Genomic DNA, 20,478 nt, shown 5'->3' with positions numbered 1-20,478 from the left:
CCTGTGTTTGGGAAGCCAGAATATCTGTCTGGTGCTATCAAGCTTGTGTTTATTTTTTATTTTATTTTATTTTATTATTTATTTTTTTTAACATATCTTTCAGGGTTATGGGACTTAAAGTGAAAGCTGTGTTTCCAGAAGATTTGGCAGGGAGACTGTTCTAATGCTTTCCCAATTTCTTGGGCTACAGTCAGGGATGGCTTGGAGCAAACAAGAATAAAAATACACGTATACCTTTTTGGTCGGTCTAGGCCAAAAAAAAAAAAAAAAACCCTGCAAATTTGTTTAGTGTTCATTTTCTTAAAAATCAGCTGTGAAAGACTTAAAATGTTAGAATGGACTTCATCATGCTTGTGTGTTGATTTGTTTAGTGTCAAGATCAGGCTTTACCGTATGGAAGGCAATAAGGGACAGAAGCGAGGAGGATGCAGTTGGTGAGAAGCACAGGGGAAGAAGCAGCCTGGGGTAGGAGGGCTGGTCTCAGCAAAGGGATGGGAGGAGAGGTAAGGAGATGGGAGCTGAAAGGCAGGGCTTGTGGCAGACTGCTGCAGTGCTGCTGCCACCATCCCTTGTGAGGCCCTGGGACCTCTGTGTAAAGGCTGGTGGGTTACGTGCAACCCAGGAGCCCCGTGTGCTCACATTATGTGCACAAATTTGTCAAATTTAGATTGCATTTACAGGTTGTGGGTAGCTTATTCTGGAGGCTGAACTAGAACGTAGACTGAATGCCTCATTTGATGCATAATGCTGCCATTTTGTAATTGTTAAAAGATGGGCTTTAATGGTTTGTCAGCCCCTAAGGCTGCCCATAAGACTACCTCAATGCCAAAACCACGATGACTGATTTATCAGTTTTCTTACTGTTAAAGCATATGAGATAGGATTTGCAGTGGAAGACTTGGTGATAATGCTCATAGCTCACCTGGTTGTTGGTGAAGAAATATTACATACTGTTAAATCAAGATGGGATATAAATTGTTACAGGTAGTTAAGATTTCTTGCAATAATGTTGGTCTTTACAGTCCCTGCTCTTCTGGAATTAGTGAGCCCTTCAGTGGAAAGGGCAAACACAGTAACGAGGCTGATGGTGGAATAGCTTTTTCCTCTGGGCCAGCTGCGGTGTGAAGCTGGAGGAGGAGGAAGAGGGAGCAGCCCGGAACGTCCCCTCCTGCTCAGGGCCTGTGCCCCCATGTGGAGGCAGTGCTGGGATGGAGTTGGATTTTGCTAAGCTGCTGTCCTCCTGTGGCACAGGCATAGCAGGAGCATTTCGCCTGTCCCTGGGCTGGCAGGGAGCCATCTGCCTTGGCTTCTCTCCTTACACTTTAGCTCTGCCATGTGCCTGCCGGTGGTGACAGCACCAGGCAGGGCAGAGGGGACAGGCCTGCTAGCAGTGTGAAAGGGCTTTGTTTTGTCTCCACGCTACCTCTGTACTGACGTTTTTGACACCACCTTTTCCACCTCAAAGACATTGGTTTCTTGGAAATTTTTTTCTGATAGTGCTGAAAGTGCTCTGAAAGTTTCTTGGCAAAAAGTATTTTGGTTTCGAGGTGGAATATCTATCTGATGATCAGCTTTGGACAATGAGTTCCTGGTGTGACATCAGAGGTGCCAGAAATGGCATCAGGCTTAATGCAGAGAGGACTGACCTCACATTTTCCATTTCCTTGAGTACCTCACAAGTTCAGGAAATGTGGTAATCAGTCATTTGAAGTAAGGTAGTCTGGTAATACAAAAGAAAACAAACCACACCGCCACTAACCACTGGTGTTCTTTGCCCATCTGATCCTAAAATACACCGGGTTTACACTCTTCTCCTTCAGATCTCCTGACCGACATGCAGTCTTGCCTGAAAGCTGAGCAAGTTTAAAATGTTCTTTCTGCTCATTATTTGCAGAATCACCCAAACTTGTAGAAGGCTTTTAGCAACTTCTGTGCATTATGTTGCACGCCTGTCATGACCCTTCCACGGGGCTCATCAGAGGAAACCAATCCTCTGCTTTACCTAGCAGTTCATAAGTAATTGTTGGTTAACCAGGAATTTTACCTCACAGTTGACATTCATGAGCAGATTGGAAACTATTATGTCCATAATAGGAGGGAGAGGCTCTGAATTTTATGGTATGCATGGCAATAAAAAGCAAAGCAATTGTCACATGCATTTTGGCTTGAATCACGACAAGAAGCAGATGTATGGCATGCCTTTTCCTTTGCTTGCATGTATGCCAAATGACGCAAAATTCTTAAATGTTTTCTGTTTTTTGTTGCAATTTAATCTTCTTCTGAATAAACTGAACATGACAGTGAGTCCATCCAGAGCAGTTGCATGGTTTGACATTTCTGTGGCTTTTCTGAAAGTGTTTGATTTACAGTTATTTTCAAGAAAAGTAGGGGAAGGAATATATTTATATTGTGGTGAAAAGATTAAGTGTATTTTCAGGTTAGAAAACTATGAAAAGCATACTCTCCATTTACAAATAATTGATTATATTTTAACAGCACAGAGGCCAATGAACTCTCTTGTACAAATCAGAGCTTTATTCTTTGTGTTTAAATGCATGTCTGCTCAAAAATACAGCCATTGTTAAATCCAAATTTATCTGGTGAATCCAGTGCCAAGGTTGAGATGTGCACCATGTATGCCTGGGGGTGGTAACAGAGCTGTCTGTAGGAGGCTCTTCCTGATGAGTGTAGCACCAGGGTGCCTGCACCACTCATGTTTGGTTTTTCAGATATATTACTGACTCCAGATTTCCATTTCCACTTAAATATGTCATCCTACTCTGAGCCTTCCTAAGCTCTTGTCCTTGGTGACAAGGAGTTCCACAAGCTGATTGGATATGGTGCAGAAGTGCATTTCCTTTCCAGTATTAATCCAAGGAGAGAGAAAAAGATTATGGGGCTCATCTCATGCCAAGGCTTGCATAGGTAGGTCCAGCCCATTTGCGAAGAGTCAAATGAATTTAAGGTCAGCCCTCAGTTCTTAAGAAGTTCAGATGATTGAGTCCAGTAAATGAGAGAACTTTGTTTTAAGCATATGAAACTCAGTAATAAATTTCTCATAATCATTTTTAATCTAATAGGAGTTGCCTCTTCAGGGCTAATCATATTAAAGACACCCTTATTTTAAACATCCAAAACAGACTTGTAAAATGGTTATAAAGCAGCAAAGTACATTCTAAACTTGAACCACATTGCAAATTAGAGCAGTCTCTTTCCACAAATATGTGTAATTGCCACTGCTTGAAATGTGCATCTTATTTTCCTAGGCAATAAAACTAAACTTCATTTATTGCTATCTTCTGGCTTCCATGATTGCTTGCTATTCAAAAAGCAGTGTGAAAAGATATCAGCTTAACTTGCAGGTTATGCAGATATTTGTGCACAATCAGTTTAAAAAAGTGAAGATTTCCAAATCAGAAGGAAAGAAATGTCACTATGTATTATGATGAGAGATTGTGACTATTCCAATTAAAAGACAAGGGCAAAGGGCACTGGAACTCATGCTCTCCCCGGTCTTTCTCCCTTGAATGTTTATTGGTAATAGCAATAATATAGCAACATGGATTTAAGTCAGATGGGAAGGGCTCCTTTAGCACTGTGTAAAGCCACAGAAGGAGTTCGGTAGAAAAAACAGTGACAAACAAAATTAGTATCTTTTACAAAAAGTATTATAAAGGCTGTTCACACCTGGAAATATCAGGCTTGTCTTCAGCCATTGCTGCGTACATCTCCCAAGTGCTAGCATAACTCTGGCTCTGAAAGATGTAGAGGAAAACTTGCATCAAATGTTCTGGTGTTCCTCTTTAGTAAGATTAGTGACTTGAAGCTTTTTTCTATTGGAAACCGTAAAACAGAATTTCAGGTAGAAGTCTTGCTTTAATTGAATTACCAAAGAAAACACACTTCAGAGACTCCAGCCATATTATGTTCTGTCCTACTGTGGAACAGGTCTGTTTTGTAACAGTTCCACATCAAGACTAAAGCTGGTTTCTTCTTCTGAGTTCATTAATGCCTGTTGTAACTGTAGTTCTTCTTTGGCCCAAATGACCTAACTCTTCAGATAGTTCAGGAGAAGAGGAAAAAAAACAAAAACAAACAAAAAACCTTTAAGCCATTTTATGTTTTTAAAATACTGTCTTGTTATTGTCATATATATATATTTTTGTTTTGCTTCTGTTCATTAAAAATTATCCTAGCCTCCACCAGTAATTTTCTATTCCAATATTTAAACCATGAGAGGAATTTAATGGATGATAGTACATTTTTGAAACCCTTACTACACTGAATAATCAGTTATATCCTAAGTTGCAGCCAGCAATATATTCTATTACCGAGGAGAGCAGAGATGAAAATTTAAAGTTGGCTGAATGGTATAATTTGAGCAGAGTGATGAGAGATTGTACAGCCGTGGGGAATTGGCTGCATCTCTTAATTGCTCATGGCTGGGCTTTTATCTATAGACTTTTTTTTTTTTTTTTAAGGGTAAATATTAGGTAGATATAACTGAATTACACTGAAATTTCTAATGTGCACTCAAATACATCTCCTTGTTAGGGGAGAAATTGTTTAGGAATAACAAATTGAAAGCTAATATAGTAAGCAGTTCCTTAAAGTGAGCACAGGCTCAGTTTTTAATTGCATTCCCTACAGAAATGGTAATAAGGATTTCTTATTCCTTGTGCACAGAAACAGTGAAATTATAGTTTGTTTTGTGAGCATCTGTAAGAAGAGCTGTCTACAAAAATCCCACTGGAAGGAAAAAGATTACACATCAGTCTTGTACTTCTTACCTTTATGGCAGTTCAGCAATCCCACCAGAGTCACTAGGTATGAAAATGATGTGGAAATAAGGCAGCCAGCAATATTTCATACTGAAGCTAGATGTGTGTTTAGCTTTAAGTATTCAACCTGAATCGTGTGAATGTACAAGAAACCATTTACTAGTGGGAGATGTTTGAAAGGCTAGTTAAGAAGTTTGGATTGCTTTTACCCACTTTATTCCCATCACAGACTTGTAATCTAATATAACCTATGATTGAGACTGGTTTTAATCCAGGATGTACGCAACGTTCTTCACCTGGAAAGGTTCTTACAATAATTAATTGCCTATATTTGGAACAGCATTTCCGTCTTTGACTAGGTAACTTTCTTCCATAAAAATAAGGGCAGAGGACATGCACTCTTTTTTTGTCAGTCAGTCTAGGTGAATACCCAGCGTGAGGCAGTCGCAGCTAAATACTTCATACAAAAATCGATCATTCCTGCCCCTGATGTGAACAGGCATGTTCTAATTCATAACAGCTTTTTCTTGTTTGCTGTGTTCTCAGTGTGAATTGTTTCAGAATTTGTCTGAAGGTGCCAGTATTTTGCAGCTTTGGCTGTTGTAAGAGCGATCACCAATTAAATGAATGCACTTGCCCACCTTTCATGTGAAAAGTCACGTCTTGTATTTTTGGTGTCCCCTTGGAGTTACAAGTGCTTTGTTTCCCTTTTTATCCATAGCCTTCTCCATTCTCCTCCCTTGACACTCCCTGTAAAACAAAGGCTTCAATCTAAGAGTTTCTGTGAGCTGTGCTTACTGAATTGCATTTTGCATTTGTTAAACATTCTAAAAGAGCAGCTCACCTCAAATGGAATCCGGGAGTTTTGAAGCTTGGCCATTCAGTTCATTAGCTTAATGCTGAATCAGAAATTCCATATTGCTGTTGTAGTAGGAAATAGTGATCCCTTAACACAGCTTTCATCTGACACATTGGCAAGCAGGCTCTTATTTTTGCTTCTTGATATACATTCCACTTCTCTCAAAGGAGTAGGAGCCCACCATCTTGTCAGTGTTTTGATTTATGATTAATTGTTAAAGGACCAAATTTTCTGCAGTAACATAAAACTTGGGAGTGGAAATATAAGTTACTGTATTGTTTTCTTTGACACAAATAGCTGCTTTGACTTCAGGGAGTTTTATCTTGCCATGTTTAAGTCTCTTAATGATACCAGCAGGTACTTCTTTCCTTCAGAAGATTTATTACTTTTCAGTAAAGTAAGGCATGACGAAAGTATTAAAAAAGAACTTCTCTACTGTTGTGCTCTGGGGCTTCCTAGCTTGTTTTTTCAGTAAGTCTGGAGCTGTATGGAGCAGCTCAAGCAGAAGTGCTGTTAGCTTTGCATGCAAATTACCTTCAAAGTTATTTACAGGTGTGTGTGTTTCTGTTTTTTTTTTTTTTTTTTTTTTTTTGGTTTTTTTTTTTTTTTCTTCTAGATTAGAAAAAAATCTATTTTTTCTCCTTTTATTACTAGAACTTTTTTTTCCCCCCACTTTCTCATATGCGGTAAGAAGAAATAACAATGAAGCTCTGCATTGGGTAGGAGAAAGTACTAGGCATGAATGTTATTTCCTCACGCCTGTGAAATAACACTTTCCTCTGCTTTCAGAGCTGACAGTGGGAACTGTTTGTGTTAGAGCTTTGTAGCCTTAGAAATTCTAGAAGGCAGCACACAAAGGCATTTGCAGGTAGATAGCAGAAGACAGCATTGATAGAGTTGACAAGTGGGCGCTGTGTTGCTGTCTGATGCTTATTGATTTGGTACTGGGCTACGAAGAGTTATGGCAATTAAGAATTGTGGCAATTAAGAATTAAGATCAACATTGAAGAATTAAGACTCACCATATGTGAAGTCTGTCAGAAGGTACAAATGAACGTGGCATGCCATGCTGAAAAAAGTCGCGAGGAACATTTACCAAACATAAAGATTAATCCAATTTATTCTACCCAAAGAAGCAGGATCATTTTGATAAAGCAATCAGCAGTGACAGACCACTGCCTTGGGGAGGCTCTTAACCAAGTCCTGGATAATTTCTTTGAAAGAGCCCCAGAAAATGCTTGGCAGTCAACTTTGTCCTGTTTACTGCCAATCAGCAAATTTCCGTTGAATAAATTAATTCCAGACACAGCCTATTGGTCTGGCTGTTCTTTAGAGCGCAATGCTAACATTGAGTTTGGATTAAAAGATACTTACGCCTTTGCATGGATGTCTTTGCTAGCTTCTAAGTCCAATACGTTGTTGTTAGAGTCTGTATACTGTGCATCCCTTAAAGAGACACTTTCACATGCTCACAAACTCTTGAACATTTCAGCACTCATGCAAGGCACTTAATTAACTGCTTGTTCATGAAGAAAAAATACTCGATGTTAATGTATAAAAGAATTATTCTTTTTAAATCTACAAGAAAATTAAAAATTTCTTAAACTGTTAAAAGTGGAAGAAGCTACCACTTTTATTGAATCTCTATTTCACTTCCCTGTTCAATTCTCAATTTCAGATGTGGTTTGAAAAGTGGATTCATGCAGGATTTCATGTTGGGAAAGGCCAAGGTTAGACTTTGCGTACAAACAGGAATTGCTTTATCTGTGTTCCTCATCACTCTCTACAACTGCCCAAAAGGAGGTTGCAGTGAGATGGGTGTTGGTCTCTTTTCTGAGGTGGCAAGTCATGAGATGCAAGGAAACAGTCTCAAGTTGTATCAGGGGAGGTTTAGATTGGATGTATGGAAGAATTTCTTCTTGGAGAGTGTAGTCAAGTATTGGAACAGGCTGTCCAGGGAAGTTATGGAGTCCCCATCCCTGGAGGTATGCATGAGATGGCTGCAGCGCTAACGAACATGGTTCGGTGATGGGACTCAGTAGATGAGGGTGGTGGTTGGACCTGATGATCTTAAGGCTCTTTTCTAACCTGGGTTATTGTACGATTATAAAATCCATTCAGGATTAAGAATTACTCACATGGCACCTTAGGCCTCCCTTGCTCAGCCACTTCAGTGTCTTTCTTGTAAACTGTTACTCTGACATTTGCATGTAGTTACTTTGTCCTTTTGAAACACAGCAATTTACTAAACCCCATAGATTCTAGGAGTACATGTATTTGTAGACCAAAGGATGGCCATTAACATTTCTTCACTGAGTTAATCTTCAGGGTGCTATTAGTGTTGATGTTGCTGAAGACAAATAGGCCAGAAAAATGATGCTGTATGACTAATTGGTACCCGTCTACAGTCAAGTTCTTCAGCATATAAGGGCTGAGTTGACTACAGTGGTACAGAATCAAGTCTCAAGTGAGGAGTGACAACACTGAAATCAATAATGTAAATCAGAGTGCTCCAACTGGCCAGCTGCCTGAAGTCTGTCTTGGAGGAGGCAGAGTGGCTATTACCCTAATGCCATAAAGCCAACTGCTCAACACCTCTCCACAACTGCGCAACTACCTGCTTAGAAGGTAGTTTCACTGTGTACATGAGAGAGAGAACATGGTAGTCAATGGCTTTTCTGCTTCCAACCTTCACTTTCTCTCTTGTTCTCCTTCCTCTGACACTACTAGGTGCCATTTCCGTGGTGACTTGGGGCAGCCCACGGCTCTTTTCAAGCACCTGTATGTCAGGAGAGTAGAGGTTCTTAGGGCGGTACAAATTCTTGCCTTTCTTGGTCAAGGCTAGGCGTGGAGGCAACAATTTACCTCAATCAGAGACTAATGAAAAAATGCCAGTAAGGCTGAAATAATCAGCAGCAATGTCCATCTGGGTTTCCTCCCCTGAAAATATCCACAAGATAAAGGACAGAGGAAAGGCAAACTGGTTAGAGGCTATCTTCACTATGGCAGAGATAGCAGCTGTGCCTGTATCATTAGATACCTCATGGGAACCATAGAAATGGGAGGGGGGGGGGGGGGGAGTTAGTAGAGATCTTGGGATGTCGCATCGAATCTATTTCAGTACATGTGCTCCAGCAAAGCCAGAAATAAGGAGAAAAGGCCCACTGTGCTAGAGATGTTCAAGCTGTTTTTTTCCATAGGACTTTTTTTTTCTTCCCCAAGATGAGAGAGTCTTTATAAAGACTAAAATAGGACCACCAGTCAAGAGACTTCCTAGGGGGGAATAGGAAGATGTGCACAGCTGCTACTGTATCTGTGTCTCCTTGACTGCAGATGAGGACGTGGGTGGTTTGAGGAGTGCTGTTGAGAGGCTGGCTGCCCCGTGGACACAGCTCGCCTTGGGGTAGTGGCCCACTCTGAGTGCACATGTTTGCTGGGAAGAGGACCCACTTGTGGTTTTAGAGTTTGTATGAAGAAGTAATGGAAAGCCTCTTGTCCCTTAAGTCCTGCGAGACCAGCATAACTCCTGCGAAGTGCACTTGGGAATTTCAGCTGTGTGCATAGATGTTTTTCATATGATGTAGAGAAAATATGAAAGTAATTGAGTGGTCTTGCAGAATCACTGCAAGTTGTATTGCACAAGTGCTCCAGTTATATTGCCCCATCCTCCCAGGCTGTTTGACAATTCTTTTTCATTAATGTACAATGCTCCCCTTCAATTAAAACTACCAAGTGAAAGCAATAATGCATTAGCAACCACCATATCAGCAAAACAGAAAGGCTGCACACCAGTGTTCCTCAGCCCAGTATGTATTAACTTCCCCCCCAAACATTTAGTTTGAAATGACTCCTTCCCTGACCCACCACACAACACAAGCTCTCCATAGTCCCTTGAAAACGGATATGAAAACATTTCCCAAAGCTCCACTTAACGAGCTGTAAAAATGTTTTTTATTTACTAAATCCCAGCAACGTAACCACAGCCTGAGCCATGTAACCAACTCCCTTCTCCCTGGAGCTTTGATGTTTACACTGTACATAGGAAAAAAGTTTTTGAGAGAACTCTTCACCCTCTGTTCTCCCAGGCTGTGTCTTCCCTCTTTCCTGCACGAACCCAAATAGCTGTGCACGGGGCCTTGTCACATTAGACAGAGCAGCATTTGTATCCCAGAGCTGTTGATCAGTAGTGTGCTGTGTGATTGCTACCAGGATCCTTAGTCTAGTAGCCCTTATTCCTGAAGGGCGTTAATGAGGAAGATTTGTATTATGTGCGTATTTTAGCTGTGCCAGATAAAGCAATGGTGAGGGAGGAACGCCAGGCGTTTTTGGATCAGTAGAGTCACTTGTGGGGTTCAGTGCTCAGAGCTCGGTTCTTATCCCAGTTGCACCAGTGGCAAGAGCATCTGCAGTGAAGTTCATGAGCCATTCTTTGAACTGCTCTCAGTTAATATACTTCCACAGACAGGCATGCTTTTATGGTACTATATATTCTCTAAGGAGCTGGTAAAAAGACTGAGTCTCTTCAGATGAAAATTGAATCAGGTGCTGAAGTTCAAGTTTGGATCATCCTGTTCTGTACAGGCAAGCGTTAACCCTGCAGAGATGCACTGCAGGCTCTGTATTCTGATCCATAGCCTCCAGCTTTTACCAGTATCTGTGGCAAAGAGCTAGAGACTTTTGTTTGTTTGCTCTGTATACTTCGTGGTGTCACCGTTTTTTAGCTGTTGTGTATCCCATCAGGAGTATCAAGGCAGGAAAAACGATGTATGCCCTAGTGTTGCATGAGTGTTACTCATGATGGAGTAGTGATCTGCATTCCATGTGCCAGACCTTTGTTCTTAGCATGCTGGGTTGCACACATGGTGGTGCCTGGCTGTCTTTGGCTCTCACTGTCGTCACCAATTACAGTCATCAGTAAATGACTGCAGAACAGTGTAGCTAATATACTGATACACTCTTCAATTCTTCACTTCTTTCTCTGCCTTAATATGGGTATTCATGCCTTAGTTTTCTTTATAAAATATTTTAGGACTCTAAAAAAAAAAAAGTGCAAATGGATCATCTGATTTCAGATACTGAAAGTTGTGCTACTGATGCTGCAAGATGTATGCCAGATTCAAATACTTTTTTTTTTTTTTTAACTGACATCTTAAGTCATCTTATAGTTCATACTGCGATTCAAGATAATTTTCTGTCCTGCAACTTCTCTTGAAGTGAAGGGGCCAAGCTGAACTGTGCTTATTTAATATAATCACTGTATTGAATTGCTTGGAAAGAAATTATTTTTCAATGAAGCAATAATTCTGAGAAGGTTTGCAGCAGTTTTGGCTAAGATTATCCTAGGGGAAAAAAAAGCCCATTATTATGCTGGAAAGAGTTCAATCTATAATGACATATAAAAGGATTAAGACTGAAACAACTTCTCAGTATAGTCTTCCTTGGGATGTTTGCAGTTGTTCACTCACTTCTTGTCTTTGTTTTTACAATGTGCAGCTGTATCTGAACTGTCACACTCCTAATTATCCAAGTTTAGTTTCTGTATGTTGCAGCAGCCTCTGCTGCAGCAATCTGTTCACATGCGTTAGGGAAATCTGTCATCCAAGGCCTGATGCTGACACTCAGCAGGATTTGTAAGCACAAAGCCAAGTGAGGCTGGGAGAGAGAACTTCTTTGTGTTTGGGACTTGGCCTGGGCAGGGAAAAGGCACAGGGAGGTGCAAGGAAAAGCAGTGCTGTGCAGTGATGATTCACCTCAATCAGAGCAACAGAAACGGGATCAAGGATTATTGTGTTTTTTCCTTGTTACGTGACCAGTGGTTTATGAATAAGGGTTCAGCAAATCCAATGTTTAAAGTGCAGTGTGTATCTGAGGAGATGTAGGCCCAGTTCTGAGTTAAGCTACGATTCCTGCTCACAGACTAGCTGTGTTCTCCCTTTGCCTCAATTTCCTCTCAGCATAACGGAGGTAAAGTAGCATCCCTGCCCAGGGCAAGGGGTTAGAACTAGGTGGTCTGTCAGGTCCCTTCCAAACCAGGCCATTCTATGATTCTACAATAATAATCCTACCTTTCTCTCACTTGTGGTCTGTGTTGCCACCTAAGCCATTTCAAGCAAAATGGTCCAAGTGAGGATGAAAATCTCAATGGGAACCAGCTCAGGCAATGATGGCACCAACAGCCACTGTGCTGGTGCCATGGCTAGCAGTTGCCTCTGGCAGGAGAGGTGCAGGTTGGGCAGCAAGTATGAGACTGTTGGAAGCACAATACACTTATACGTCCCCTTGCTGGTTTAATTTGTTCAGCTGCTTCCAGTCCCTCCAGTGCTAAAGAACTTTGTTGGTATCAGTGTTGAGTAATATGGGATTTTTTTTCTAGCTCAGAGGTGTCTTTGAGATGTATACTCTCCATATCACATGAATAAACACACAGCATGCATGTTAACTGATACATTTGCTCCAGAAGTTCATGTTCTTTTTCAAGAACGTTGAATGTAAGTTGTGATTCCTTCTTTGGAGGACTTTTTTTCTCAGAACAAAGAGATGTCATCTTCCTAGTTCAGTAAAGGGTTGAATTAGCAGCTCTGTGCCTAGCTAGAGATGTTTTTCTTTTTCTTTTCTTTCTTTGTGTCTTGCCATATGTTAATTTTTCTCTGGTGCAGAAAAATATGATATTTTTTCTCTAGTTAGATTGCTCATGCTGTCTGTTGTGAACTCTGCCAACACAATCAACATGTGTTTTTGAACACTCAGTCTAACACCTTCGCTTTGGAAAGGGGCTGTAATGTGACCACTCAAGAGTGCTGAGTGCTCTGTGGTGTCACATCTTGTACCTCCCTCTGTCCAGCTGTGCATCCATGCTTGAGGAAGAGCCTGCAAGCTGTTTACTTTCCATCATTGGTGTTGTCCATCTCTTGTCAGTGGGTGGGTTTCTCAGGGAGGAAAGAAATGTAAAAATCTGACTCCTGATCTGTTCCTGAAGTCTAGTGATGACCTCCTTTATGTGACAACAGTGCAACTTCCAAGCAATGTTGTTAATTCTTGGGTGAAAGGAAGGGAAAAGCTAATTCCCAGTCACCTACACGAGCAGCAAATCTGCACAAGGTGAAACCATGGTTTCTTAATTGCACATTTGCCATACTTTGGACAAGAATAAATGATTACACGTGGTACAAGGTGGGGGAATGGGGCCTTCAATACGTACTGGGGTAGCTGAGATATAACCTAGCTCCATGACTTCATCTGTTATATAAAGCCTTGTGGAATTCATTGGTGCTGGTTCAGAAGTTCATAACCTGGGTGGCTGGGAAAGACACGGTGTTTTAATATTGTGGTGAGGGCAGACTGAGGCTCCACTTGGCCTAGGTCACTCCCTGAAAACTGTAACTCTTTCAAACAAGCCCAGCTCCCCTTGCCTTTCCACGAAACATTCCTCAGCTGGCAGAAAGCTGATAAACTCTTAAAGCTAATGGTATTATGACCATTTATTTCAGTTCAGCCTGTAGGCCACCGGTTTCGCTCCCAAGGCCGCAAATCCTTTCTCACCTGATGATCCTATTTTATTCCTCCACAATCAACAGTAGTCTTCTATCGTGCTTCAAGGAAGACCTTGCTGACAATTTTTTCTTATCCTTTTGTTTGCATCAGATAAGTAAGGGGGTTGTATAGGAGGAGAAACGGGCAGCTCAGCACCTACAAACAGTCAGAAAGGACTCCATTTGTGTGAAAGGCCTCTAGGGTATACGAAGGGAAGGAGGAATAGAGCATTTCAGGGAAGAGAAAATGGTCTTTCAGGAGGGCAGCAAACTAGAGAGAAGCTGCCTTGCACCCCCTTTTTTTTCTGTAATTTTCTCTCTTCTTAGGGCTGCCATTCTTTGTTAAGAAGTAAAATATTGTCTGATGGTCACGCTTGGGGTGGCAGATGCTCTAGTTTACCTAAGTGCATTATACTGCTGTGCCACTGTTCTGTCTCACGCATGTGCCTCTTTTCCTTCCCCCTTGCCTCAAGCTCTGGGAAGAATTTTGTTTCTCATAGATAAATGATTTGAGGCTTTATGTTTAAAGCTGTCAGAGAGCTTTTACAATAGGTGTACAGGAGCTAAACAACCTATTTTCCTAAAAAGCCATAGTATATGCAGTGTTAGAGGGCCTGGTTTTGTCATTTATTCATACTTGGCATGGTGCTTTGCTGAAAATTGTAGCAATTTAACTCCCTTTTCTTCATCCAAAATGTTCCTGGCATCAGTACCCTTCTCACACACAATGGTAATCCTATGGATTACTGGATTTCTTTTTATCAAATCCCCATCCATTGATAAATACAACTTCTATCATTAAAATTCATTTCCCAAGACTGAAAAGTGCTAAAAACATCTATGTGCTGATGCAGCTCGGAGTGCAAAGGTGCTGTTCCTGCTGTGGGAATAAATGAGATATTTGGGTTTCTCACAATACGCCTTAACCTGGCTTGAAGACACTAAAATCTTTAATCAAATATTTCAGAGTGGAAATTCTAGCACAGTCTCACTGTTATTAAATATTTGCAATAAACGTGGTTTACAGTATGAGCAGACTTAGCTGGGTGTGTACAAGGATCCTAGACGGAGGTTTTTCTCTACAGTTAAATGTTATAAAAAGGCTTTTTTATTTTCCTTTGGGTGGCTTTCCTACAGAAACAAGGTGTTTATAATCAAACTGTGTTCTTTTGTCTGTTCTTAATTATTTGTTTTGTGGACAATTTCAATCAAACATGAGCCAATCTCAACCAATTTGAAGGGGGGGAAGAGGTCTCAATATCATTAGCTCTACAACTTCTGTAAGTAGAGAGAAATTGTGTTAAAATTTCCATTTATTGAGAAGCTGCAGAGTTCAACCTTATCAGACATGAAAAATCCACAAAGAAAATGTATCAGTAGTTCTTTTGCTCACAGAGCTACCTGTTTACATAGCAAGAACACTTTCTGAATTATTTAGCATCACAATGTTTGTAACTGTTGTGCAAAGCTACACATGGCGCGTGTGTGACAGTAAATCTGTCTGGATTGCAGCTTCTGGACTCCTGAAGTTCCTGGCATGCACTGAGTATGTGGCATTTGCTTTACAGCTCATGAAGGGGTTAAGAGGGGAGTGAGCAGCCCTCAAGCTCTTGCCTGCACTGTCAGCACTCAGAAAGGTAGGGCAGGTGCATGGCAAGGAAGGAAAGTAATGTCACGTGCTCAACCTTGTCAAGGTGTAGTGCAGATGGTCTTCACACCCCTTCAGAGGAGAGGAACAGGTTTGTGTTCTGAATCACAAATGCCTGGGAGGAAGGAGAAACTCTTCAGTGGGGCCATGTGGCTGTGCCCATGAGCATCACTGAGCATTGTCTTCAAGGAGGTTCTGCTGCTTGTGCTTGATCGGTGTCCCCTTTGTGTTGAGTGTGATGGTATTCAAGGTGTCAGGACTGTTTGTAGGGATAAAAGCAGTACACTTCTTCATTGTTTATACATTATACGAAAGTAATATACCCCCAAAATTTCTCACATTCATTTGAATCTGCATATATAGCAACCTGAGGCACTTGGCTTTCTTACTCAGAAAAATGAGTTGAGTACATGAGGACTAAAATCACTTTGGTCTTCACGTTCACTCCCTTAAAATGTCTGTAGAGGCAGTTGGCAGACAGACTCACCCTGGGAAAGGAGCTTCATTCTAATTTGCTATTTACTTACTTTTTCCCCCTGCTAATACACTGTAAAATGAATTAAGAGCATTCTTGAAATACATCTGCTTACAGTACAGAGAAGAGGTGTTTGCTGAAAGCAGCAAATTTTGAGGCCAGCTAACAGTATTTTGTGATCAGAAAAAAAGAATGTAAATATACTTTGAATGGATATCATTTATAAGGTTGAGTTACAGATGTTCAAATGTTGAATTGCTAAGAGTTGAGCTTTTTAAGCATTACTGATGGTTTTGGAAATTCTACCCTAAATCATGGAAAGAGATGAAACAGGAGAGGGGAGATTTATATTAAATAAATAAATCACTAATAAACTTATTTCCTTGATTTTGATGAAATTGCCAAAATAAAATTTTGCTTAGCATGACCACTTGCATGAGAGATCACTTTCAGTTGATAATCCCCTGCAATTCATTATCTAATAAATATATTTTTATATTTACTTTATAGTTTCATTAATTTGGAAAAAGGTAAGCTCCTGTTAGTAAGGGACTCTCCAGTTCTGCAGAGAGTCCAGGAAATTCAGCATTTGCAGTGTTGACACTTCCAAGCCCAGTTTAGAACACATCATCACTTTATATTCTCTGTGAGGAAGTAGCAGAGGAGGCATTTGGGCTCTGACTCCATGCAGCAGCAAAGCCGTAAGATTCCCAATTCCAGGTTTTCTCCTTTGGGTGTAGCACCCTTCATGATGCAAGAAAAGAATCCAAAATCTGCTGTCTTCAACATCGTGGAGCTCTTTTAATTTTCTGTATGTTTTAAAGGCATATCAGAGTTCATCTCAATGCTAAAAATTTCCTATTTCGCAAGGGAAAAAAGAAAGTCAACAGAAGACGGTAGTTGCACACTAAAATAAAGTAAAAATAGTGTGGGGTTACTGCTTAATTTTCTAATACTTTTTTTTTTTTCTTTCCTGAGAATTCAGTTGGGTGATAATATCAGGTTGAATTATACATTAGTACCTTCTAAGTTGGCCCATCTCCTTCTATTTTTACTTTGCTTTGTCTTTTTGCTTTTAATTCCTGGAAACTGCAGGGGTACTTTTTCATGCCTAAGGAGCCAAACTTTTACACTGTGTATGATCAACTTCAGTCTTGAGCCATTCTTCACTGTTCCTAAATTGCACCCCATCATATAACTGTGATGGAAGCCAAGATCCAGGGTGGCTGTTTTCTCCTTTCTGGAATGAAACAGCTTTTGATTCCCTACAGATCTCCCATATAGTATATTTTAATTTTTTAGTTTCATTCCTTCTGACTGGATTTTGACCAGAGCTGAGCTAACATTTTTGAAGTGTGCAAGCAATTTTCGAAGTGTAATCGACATTCATATAATTTGTGGTTTGATTTTCCTGTGTATCACACCCAAAGGAATTATGTTCCCCCAGAAAAGATCTTTCCCTTTTAATAGAGCATGGGTTTTCTAGATTAGTTTTCAGGCTGCACAGATCACATCAGAAAAAAGGCAGCACTATCATTTTAGTTCCTGGGGTTCGCTTGTAGCAACTGTTTTACACCTGAATATTAAAAGGCACCTTCTGCCAAACTTTGTATCTTAAAGATATAGGAATGAAATAAAAATTCAGGTGTCATGAGACAGTTATTGCAACCAAGTATTTTACTGGCCTTGAAGATGTGTGGTTTTGAGGCATGACAAGTTTTTCACTTCTTTTACCAGTAGGTAGATGCACGTAGGTGAAACAAAATGTGTCATTAGGTCTTCAAGTAATAGTAGCTATACAAGGAGTAACTTAGGTGTCCTACCATAGGGAATGACTAATAAAGCAACAACCTTTAGGCCAAACGTGCATAGTTCTGTGGGGCAAACCCTGACAGTGCCACTCAGCATTTCTCAGGTCCACAATAACAGAACTTTTTTACTCCCCATAAATCTACACAGGGAAGGGATTCTCAGTGGAAATGCTTCCTGGGTCTCTGTGGGAAAACCTTAAAGGCACCAGGATGGGTGCATGCTGTTCTTTGCTCCCTAGGAAGAGTAGGTGGCCAGTGATGTCAAGCTATGCTGCCTCCTTCAGCCTTTGCTGTAGCTCTTCACGTGGTGAACTCTGGAAACCTGAAGCCTGCAAGGAGCTTCTCATGGGTGAGACAGGGAGAGGGCACAGCCAGTGTCCTCATTTCTCTCCTTCATCCTATCTGTCTCTGTCAATGGTGGAAATTTAGTAAAAATTAGTCTAATAGTTCACATTGAGAGGATATTTGCCACACAGAGATTCTTTGGTAACGTGATAAGTGAGCTGGCACAGCTGTGCAGGTCCATTTTGACAGAATTACTGAGATCTTCTCTTGCCTCGTTTGCAAAGTGAGTATTTTCCTATGTCACCTGTCTCCTGCTCATCCTGAGAGCACTAATGAGGACTTGCAGAAGTGGTCAGAAGGTGTCCACTAGCAGTGCCATTTCTGTCTATGATATCCCATAAAGAATGCATTGGATTTAATTTCTTTGGTTGAGACATCTGGTTTTTGTCTGCTGTAACCAGTTCCTTTGACTAGTCACATCTGGTCCAAGCAATACGTTCTATATTGATGTGGCTACAGCAATTTCACTCTGGTTCTAAGATTTGCAGAAGTGTGTTCATTTATGAGAAAAAATTGCTCAAAATACTTCTGCTAGCATTTCTGTGGAGAGGCTTTTGTGTAGCTTACCTCGATAGATACTCAAACACTGTATGCCAAGAATTGGCTTTTAACATGAGCCAGACTCGTTCTTTGGCAGCCTGCTTTAATTACAGATCCAGCCTAAAATTTGTTTTGTCCTCATTGGAGAATTCATTTTTGAAGATAGCAGAAAAAGCTCTGCAAGATTTAATGACTTTGTAAAGAGGTGTTCATTTAGACTGGGAGACTTGGCCTCAAGTGATCCCACAGAGACCTCTGCTCTCGTGGCTGAGAGTATTTCAGTCAATTTCTTTTGCAGATTCCAGAAGATATCATTGATGTTTGATACTGTGTCAGACTACCTCAATGACAAGCAAGAATTAATATATTTCCCCCCTGAAACTACCTGTCACGAATAACAAGACTGCAGTGTGTTTCCCAATCCCTCTGATACCCGGGGCTCTGGATTATGGCATTGTGTGGATGCTGACCTGTAACTCCTATGAATACAATAATACAGCACTGGCAGACAGCCGAGAGAGTGTAGTTCCTCATAAATAATATTAATATTTTGAAATACTACCACCTTCTGGCAGTTAGGGGAGAGAATATTCAGACCATTTCTTGGTGAAGAACCATTACAGTATCTCATATTAAGAGAAGGAACACTTTCTTAAGTTCATTCTGGATTTCACTTTCAGTTTATTTTCTTTGCAGGATCTTTGCTTTCAAAGACTTACTGGTATGGCTTTCCAAAGTGCTCCTGTCAGGAGAGGTGTGTGCTATTCCTGCTTCATTTTCCAGTTTAGTCATTTGTTTTAACAGGTGCCCTTAGTCTTCACTGGTGTAGCTGGTAAGAGGGAGCCTTCCCCTGCCATGTTTTCTATTGCTCCCCCCCCCCCCCCCCCATATTGGTATAAAATTTTTGTGACTTTATTTCCAAGCATTAATAATATATCATCTTATTAATTATTATTCACCTTTAGAATTAGCAGTTTAGGAATCTATTAGTTTACATCCTGATAGCTTACTTGAAAATGTGTTGCTAGTGTTCATTTGACTACAGAGGCTGAGTCAAAGATGTTGATTTTATTTGCAACAAAGAAGGAAATGGTGTGGAGTGCCCCCCATGCAAAGACTGGATTCCTTAAAGGTGCCTGCTCCTCTGTAGGCACTTGGTGTAGTAGAAGCTTTGGGACAAATAGAAACATTGCTCTCTTCCTCCCATAACAGCCCAAAGCTGCAACCTCTGAGTAGTCATGGCAGAGCTGAACTTTCCTTCTGTGGGAGATGCTGGAAGAACTTGTCTTTCCTCTTGATCCTTTATTTCAACCTTTCCTCTTTCAAAAAGAATGTTGCATAGCAGTACAGGAAATTGTTGTATTTATATATACTGTCATTTTTATTTTTTTCTGACCTGCACGGCTTTATAAAAAAGATCTCTATTTTTTGACCAGAACTCTGTATAAATTTGAACAAAGTTGCTTAAAAATTGGTTATTTCTTACGCTAAGCAAGAAGGCAGACAAAGCAAAACTCGTGGCTTCATACGTAGTATCTACAGGGCTCAAAAGACTTCGCAAAGCTGGATAAGAATCTTTTTCTGGATTTGAAAGAAGGTGTTTGAAATACAGGGGAAGCCATAAAAAATGGCCTTGGTAAAGCTGAGAATGGAATTTAAGCATCCTGCCTGTGGTCTGCCTGCAATGGCTGTCATTGTAATATAATCTGATAGTGCAGTAATTTAGCTGCTTTGAATATTACTTCATTTTACTTAATGGTGAATATTTCCAGAAAGTGGCTTCTGAAGCTATATATTGGACAAGAAGTGCAGGCTTTCTTTACCTCATTAAAAAGATGCTGCAGCACTGTAGCAGTAATTGAACAGAAAACTTGCCTGCCTCTGGAAACATTGAGTGAATAGCAACCTTCTGCATTTTAACAGCATTGGTTTCATTATATAATAGTGTCTCCACCAGTTTAAAAATACTTGGATATTTGTATTAGATTTCAATGCTACTTAAGTACAGAGATGTTTAATATTTTCTCTGAAGGAGGTTGAATAATGACTTTTCAATGTTGTGAATACGCTGACTCTGAAAGGCACAGGTCCCTATATGGGTAATTAACAACTAAAGAAAAAGACATACTCTAGGAAACTAATTATCTTTATTCCTATCTGACAATGATTAATTTATAGTTGAGCAGATGCTACACAACATTAAACTGCGATAAATTCTATCTTGAGCTGATAGGGCAACAAATGAAGGAGACAAATAGAAAGTAAGTCTAATAAAAGAGGAATTCAATCTTTTTTTGAATCTAATGGGCATAAATTTGTAAGTTACATGTGAAGTAAGGTGAGACTTAGCATGAGAAGATAGCCCCAAAATATGGATTTTTGGACAAACTTAACTACCCAGTCAGCAAAATGGCTTATTGCAGTCCTGTGCAGTGAAACGTGGTCAACTTTCTGAATTCTTCCATGATTTTCCATGATTTTTTTTTTTGG

The 20,478-nt window shown here is 40.3% G+C and overlaps 1 protein-coding gene across 1 annotated transcript in view; it reads left to right on the top strand.

Annotated features, from left to right (window-relative positions):
• The window catches only part of LOC116492325 (glypican-5-like), a 369,081-nt gene that overhangs the window by 168,543 nt on the left and 180,060 nt on the right, over positions 1 to 20,478 (top strand). The window lies entirely within an intron of this gene.

This window comes from Aythya fuligula, chromosome 9, assembly GCF_009819795.1.
Source record: "Aythya fuligula isolate bAytFul2 chromosome 9, bAytFul2.pri, whole genome shotgun sequence".
Taxonomy (NCBI): domain Eukaryota; kingdom Metazoa; phylum Chordata; class Aves; order Anseriformes; family Anatidae; genus Aythya; species Aythya fuligula.
This window is presented reverse-complemented; position numbering and strand designations above follow the sequence as displayed.